The sequence below is a fragment of the Dipodomys spectabilis genome, unplaced genomic scaffold, assembly GCF_019054845.1.
Source record: "Dipodomys spectabilis isolate Male_0828 unplaced genomic scaffold, ASM1905484v1 ptg000295l, whole genome shotgun sequence".
NCBI lineage: Eukaryota > Metazoa > Chordata > Mammalia > Rodentia > Heteromyidae > Dipodomys > Dipodomys spectabilis.
In genome coordinates, this window is record NW_024870972.1 from 5,661,833 (window position 1) to 5,669,466 (window position 7,634).

Below are 7,634 nucleotides of genomic sequence, written 5' to 3' on the forward strand. Positions count from 1 at the left end.
CAACTCGAACCCTAACCCGAACCCGAACCCGAACTTGAACCGGAAACCGAACCCGAAGCCAAACCCTAACCCGAACCCTAACCCATACCGGAACACAAATGCGAACCCGAACACAACCCGAACCCGAACCCTAACCCGACCCCGAACCTTCACACTCACCTGAACCTGATCCCTAACCTGAATCCGAACCCGAACCCAACCCTAACCCGAATCCAAATCCGAACCCGAACCCTATCCCGAACCTGAACCCGAAACTGAACCCGAACCGAAAACCTAAACCGAACCCGAACCTTAACCGAACCTGAACCAGAACCTGAACCCGAACCCAAAACCTAACCCGTACCCGAACCAGAACCAGAACCCGAACACGATCCCTAACCTGAATCCGAAACCGAACCCAATCCCGAACCCGAAACCGAACCCGAACCGGAAGCCGAACATGAACCCGAACCCGATCCCTAACCCGAACCCGAACCCTAACTCTAACCCGAACCCAAGTCCAAACCCAAACCCGAACAAAACGCGAACCAGAACCTGAACCCGAATCCGAATCTGACCAAAACCCGAACCCGAACCCGAACCTAACCCGAACCCTAACCCGAACCCGAACCCGAAGCCGAACCGGAACCTGACCCTAACCTGAAACCGAACGCGAACCCGAAACCGAAGCCTAACCCAACCCTAACCCGAACCCCAACCCAACCCATACCCCAACCCGAACCCGAACCTGAACCCGATCCCTAACCAGAACACGAAACCGTACCCGAACCCGAACCCGAACCCAAACCGAACATTAACCCACACCCTAACCGGAACCCGAAACGGAACCAGAACCCTAACCAAAACCCGAACCTGAAACAGAACCAGGACCCTAATCCAAACTGGAATGCGAATCGGAACCCGAACCCGAACCCGAACCCAAACCCAAACCCTACCCAAACCCGAACCCCATCCTTAACCCGAACCCGAACCCAAAAATGAACCAGAACCGGAACCTGAACCCTAAACCGAAACCGAACCCGAACCAGAACCCGAACCCGAACCGGATCCCTAACCTGAACCCGAACCCTAACACGAACCCAAAAACAAACCAAACCTGAACCCGAACTCAATCCGAACCCGAACCCGAACCTGAACCCGAACCTGAACCTGACCAAACCCGAACCCGAACCCAAACCTGAACCCAACCCGAACCCGAACCTGAACCCGAATTCTAACCCGAACCCGAACCTGAATCCGAACCCGATCCGGATCCTAAACCGCACCTGAACCCGAACCCGAACCCAACCCGAACCCGAACCAGAACCCTAACCCGAACACGAACCTGAACCCAAACCCGAGCACGAACCTTAACCTGAACCCGAATCCGAACCCGAACCCTCACCCGAAACGGAACCCGCACCCGAACCTGATCCTTAAGCCGAACCCGAACCAGAACCAGAACCCAAACCCAAACCGAACAGGAACCTGAACCTGAACCCAAACACGAGCCCAACCCGAACCCGAATCCTAACCAGAAACCGAACCCTAACCCACACCCTAACCCTAACCCGAACCAGAAGCCGAACCCGAACCCGAACCCAAACCCGAACCCTAACCGAACCCAAACACGAACCCGAACCCGAACCCAACCTGAACCCGAACCCGAACCCGAATCTGAACCTGATCCGTAAGCCGAACCCGAACCCGAACCCAAACACGAACTCATCCCCAACCCAAACCCGAACCCGAACCAGAACCCGAACCCGAACCAGGATCCTAACCCGAACTGGAACGCAAACTGTAACCCGAACCCGAACCCGAACACTAACGCAAACCCGAACACGAACTGGAACCCTAACCCGAACCCGAACCCGAACCCAAACCCGAACACGAACACGAACCTTAACCGTAACCTGAAACCAAACTCCAACACGAACCTGAACCCTAACCCGAACCCGAACCCGAACCCAACCCTAACTCGAACCCGAACCCGAACCCTAACCCGAACCCAAACTGGAACCCTAACCTGAACCCGAACCCAACCCGAACCAGAACACAAACTGGAACCTGAACCTGAACCCGAACCCTAACCCGAACCCGAACCCTAACCAGAAACCCAAACCGAACCCGAACCCGAACCCTAACCTGAACCCAAATCCGAACTCAAACCCTAACCCGAACCCGAACCCGAAACCTAATCCAAAGCCGAAGCCTAACCCGAAACCAACCCGAACCCTAACCCGAACCCGAACCGAAACCCAAACCGGAACCTGAACCCGAACCCAAACACGAATCCGAACCCGAACCTGAACCCTAACCCGAACCCGAACCCGAACCTGAACCCGAACCTGAACCCGAACCCGAACCCGAACCTGAACCCTAACCTGAACCCGAACCCGAACCTGAACCCAGAGGCAAACCCGAACCCAAACTGGAACCCCAACCCGAATCCGAACCTTAACCCGAACCCTAACAGAACCCGAACAGGAACCCGAAACCGAACCCGAACCCAACCTGAACCCTATCCCGAACCTGAACCTGAACCCGAAGCCGAACTGGAACCCGACCTCAAACCCTAACCAGAATCCAAACCCTAACCCGAACACGAACCGAACGCGAACCCGAACCCGACACGGAACCCGAACCTAAAACCGAACCTGAACCCGAAGCTGAACCCGAACTCTAACCGAACCCGAACCCGAACCCAAACCCAACCCGAAACCTAACCTGAACCCGAACCCGAACCCGAAACCGAACCAGAACCCGACCCCGAACGCTAACCCGAAACCGAACCCGAACCCGAAACCGAACACGAAACCGAAACTTAACCCGATATCGGACCCGAACCCGAACCCAAACCCGAACCCGGACCCAACCCGAACCCTAACCCGAACCCCAACCCAAACCCAAACCCTAACCCGAACCCAAACCTGAACACGAACCTGAACCCGATCCTAAGCCGAACACGAAAACGAACCCGAAATCGAACCCGAACCTGAAGCCTAACATGAACCCTAACCCAAACGCGAACCCAACCCGAACCCCAACCCCAACCCGAACCCAAGCCTGAACCCAATCCTAAGCCAATCCCGAAACTGAACCCGAACCCGAACCCGAATCCAAAACGAACACTAACCCAAACCCTAAACTGAACCCGAATCGGAACCGGAACCCTAACCCAAACCCGAACCCGAACCCCAACCTTAACCCTAACCCGAAACCGAACTCGAACACGAACCTGAACCCTCACCCTCACCTGAACCCGAACCCGAAACCGAACCAGGACCCTGACCAGAACTGGAACGGGAATCGGAACCCGAACCCGAACCCGAAATCCACCCAAACCCGAACCCCATCCTTCATCCGAACCCGAACCCGAAAACGTACCGGAACCCGAACCCGAACCTGATCCCTAAACCGAAAACGATACCGAACCCAACCATGAATCCTCACCCGAAACCCTAACCCGAACACAAACCCGAAATCGAACACAAACCACAACCAGAACTCGAAGCCAAAGTGAACCCGAAACCGAACCCAACCCGAATGCTAACCTGAACCCTAAACCGAACCCTAACTCGCACGCGAACCTGAACCGGAAACCGAACCCGAACCCGAACCCAAATCCGAACCCGATCCCTAACCCGAACCCAAAACCGAGGCCGATCACGAACCCGAAACCGAACACGAAACCGAACCCGAACCCGAACCCGAAACCAACCCTAACCCGAACCCTAACCCGAACGCGAACCCGAACCGGAACCCTAACCCGAAACCGAAACCGAAACAGATCCCTAACCTAAATCCGAACCCAAACCCGAACCCAACCTGAACCCTAACCCAAATCCGAACCCGAACCCGAACTGTAACCTAACCCTGAACCCGAACCCGCACTCTAACCCAAACCCCAAACCGAACTCGTACCTGAAAAATAACTCAAACCCGAATCCGAACCCACACCCTAACCCGAACCCGAACCTGAACCCGAACCCGAACCCCAAACCTAATCCAAACCCGAACCCTAACCAGAAACCAACCCGAACCCTAACCCGAACCCGAACCGAAACCCAAACCAGAACCCGAACCCGAACACAAACACGAATCCGAACCGAACTTGAACCCAAACCCGAACCCGAACCAGAACACAAACCCGAACCCTAAACGAACCCGAACCGAACCCGAAACCTTACCGAACCCGAACCCGAACCCGATCCCGAGCCCGAACCTGATCCCTAACCCGAATCCGAAACCGAACTCTATCCTGAACCCGAACCCGAACCCGATCCTTTACCCGAACCCAAACCTGAATCCGAACCCAAGCCCTAACCCGAACCCAAACACGAACCTGATCCCTAACACGAACCCGAACCCGAACCCAAACCCAAACCAGAACACAAACCCGAACCCTAAATGAACCCGAAACGAAACTGAACCCTTACCGAAACCGAACCCAAACCCGAACCTGAACCCCAACCTGAACCTGGACCCAACCCGATCCCTAACCTGAAACCTAACCAGAACCCGAACCCGAACAGGAATGCGAACCCAAACCGGAACCCAAACACCAACCCGAACCGTAACGCGAACCTGAACCCAAAACCAAACCCAAACCCGAACCCGAAATTGAACCCGAACCCAACCCGAACCCGAACCCGAACTCGAACCCGAACCGGAACCCGAACCCGAACCCAAACAGAACCCTAACCCGAACCCTAACACAAACCAAAACCCGAACCAGAACCCTAACCCGAACCCGAACCCTAACACAAACCCGAATCGAACGCTAACCCGAACCCGAAACGGAACCCGAACCCGAAACGGAACCCGAACCCAACCCGAAACCTAACCCAAACTCGAATCCAAACCCGAAGACGAACCGGAACCCGACCCCGAACGCTAACCCGAAACCAAACCCGAACCCGAACCCGAACCCTAACCCAAACCCTAACCCGAACCCGAACCCAACCAGAACCCGAACCAGAAACCGAACCTGAACCCGATCCCTAAGCCGAACCCGAACCCAAACCCGAACCCAAACACGAACCGATCCCCAACCCAAACCTGAACCCGAACACGAAAACGAACCAGAAACCGAACCTGAACCCAAACCCTAACCCGAACCCGAACCGAAACCCGAGCCCGAAACCGAACCCGAACACGAACACGAAACCTACCACGAACCCAAACCCAAACCCAAACACGAACCCTAACCCGAACCCGAATCCGAACCCAAACCCTAATCCGAATCCGAAAACGAACCCAAACCCAAACACGAACCCGAACCCGAAACCTAACCCGAACCCGAACCCGAACCTGAACCCTAACCCGAACCCGAAACCGAACCCGAAACTTAACCCGAACTGGAAACCGAAACCTAACCTTAACCCTAACACGAACCCGAACCTTAACCCAAACCCGAACCCGAACCCGAACCTGAACCCGAACCCTAACCCGAACCTGAACCCGAACCCGAACCTTAACCCGAACCCGAACCCGAACCCGAACCCAAACCCGAACCTTAACCCGAACCCAAACCCGAACCCGAACCCAAACCCTAACCCAAACACGAACCCGAACCCGAACCCGAACCCTAATCCAAACCCGAACCCAAACACTAACCCGAACCCGAACTATAACCCGAATCCGAACCCGAACCCGAACCAACCGGAACGCGAACCTGAACAAGAAACCGAACCCGAACCCGAACCCGATCCCTAACCCGAACCTGAACCAGAACCGAAACCGAACCCAAACTAGAACCCTAACCAGAACCCAAACCCGAACCGAATCCGAACCCGAATCCAAACCAGAACCTGAAGAGAAACCTGTACCCGAACCCGAAAACGAATCCAATCCCAAAACCGAACCCGAACCTTAACCCGAACCCGAACCCAAACCCTAACACGAACCCGAACCCCAACCCGAACCCGAACCCTAACCCGAAGCCTAATCCGAACCCGAAGCCTAATCTGAACCCGAACCCCACCTGTACCTGAACCCGAACCCGAACCTGAACCCGATCCCTAAGCCGAACACGAAACCGAACCCGAACCCTATCACGAACCCGAACCCGAACCAAACCCGAACCCTAACCCAAACCATAACCCGAACCCGAACCCGAAATTTAACCCTAACCCGAACCCGAACCCGAACCCGAAACTTAACCCTAACCCAAAACCGAACCCGAACCCGAACCTGAACCCTAACCCGAAGCTGAACCCGAAACCTAACCAGGATCCTAACCCAAACTGGAACGCGAATCGGAACAAGAACTCAAACCCGAACCCTAACGCAAACCCGAACCCAAACTGGAACTCTAACCCAAACCCGAACCCGAACCCTAACCGAACCCGAACCCGAAACCGAACCCGAAACCGAACCCTAACCTGAACCAGAACCCGAACCCGACCAAAACACGAACCCGAACCTGAACCCGATCCGGAACCCTATCCCGAACCCGAACCAGAACCAGAACCCTAATCCGAACCCGAACCGGAACCCTAACCCGAACCCGAACCCACACCCAAACCCGAACCAGAACCCTAACTCAACACAAACCCGAACACAAACCGGAACCCGAACCAGAACCCGAACCCTAACCTGAACCCTAACCCGAACTGGAATCCGAACCCGAACTCTAACCAGAACACAAACCGGAACACAAACCCGAACCTGAACCCTACCCGAACCCCAATCCAAACCCGAACCCAAACCCTAACGCATACCTGAATCAGAACCCAAACCCTAACCCGTACCCGAATCAGAACCCGAACCCTAACTCGAACCACAACCCAAACCTGAACCCGAACCCGAACCCGAACCCCAAACCGAACCTGAACCCGAACCCGAACCTGAACCCGAATCCGAACTTGAACCCGAACCCAAACCCGACCAAAACCTGAACCCGGACCCGAACCCGAACCGGAACCCAACTCGAACCCGAATTGGAACCCGAACCCAAACCCGATCGCTAACCTGAATCCAAACCCGAAACCGAACCTAACCCGAAACCTAACCCGAATCCGAACCCGAATCCGAACCCGAACCGTAACCCGACCCTGAACCCGAACCCAAACCCGAACCCTAACCGAACCCCAATCCGAACCCAAACCCGAACCCTAACCCGAACCCGAAACCTAACCGAAACCGAACCCGAACCTGAACCCGAACCGAAAACCTAACCCATACCCGAACCCTAACACGAAACCAACCCGAACCCTCACGCGAACCCAAACTGGAACCCGAACCGGAACCCGTACCCGAACCCAAACCCGAATCCGAACCCGAACCAGGACCCAAAACCTAACCCGAACCTGAAACCGAACCCTATCCCTAACCCCAATCTGAAACCGAACCCAATCTTATCTCCAATTAATTACTACCACTTCCACCAAAAAGCCAGAAGTGGTAGAGTGTTAGCCTTGAATAGAAAAGCTCAGACAGAGTACCCAGACCCTAAATTCAAACCCCATGACCAGCACACTCATACATACACACACACACACACACACACACACACACACCCCACATCTTTCAGAAATATTTATTGAAGCATTTGTTGATGAAAATATGATACTGGGCATTTACGTCTAAATAATATTAGAGACAGGGAAGTGAATGGCATAGGATTGGCTGTGAGTTGGTGAGTATGT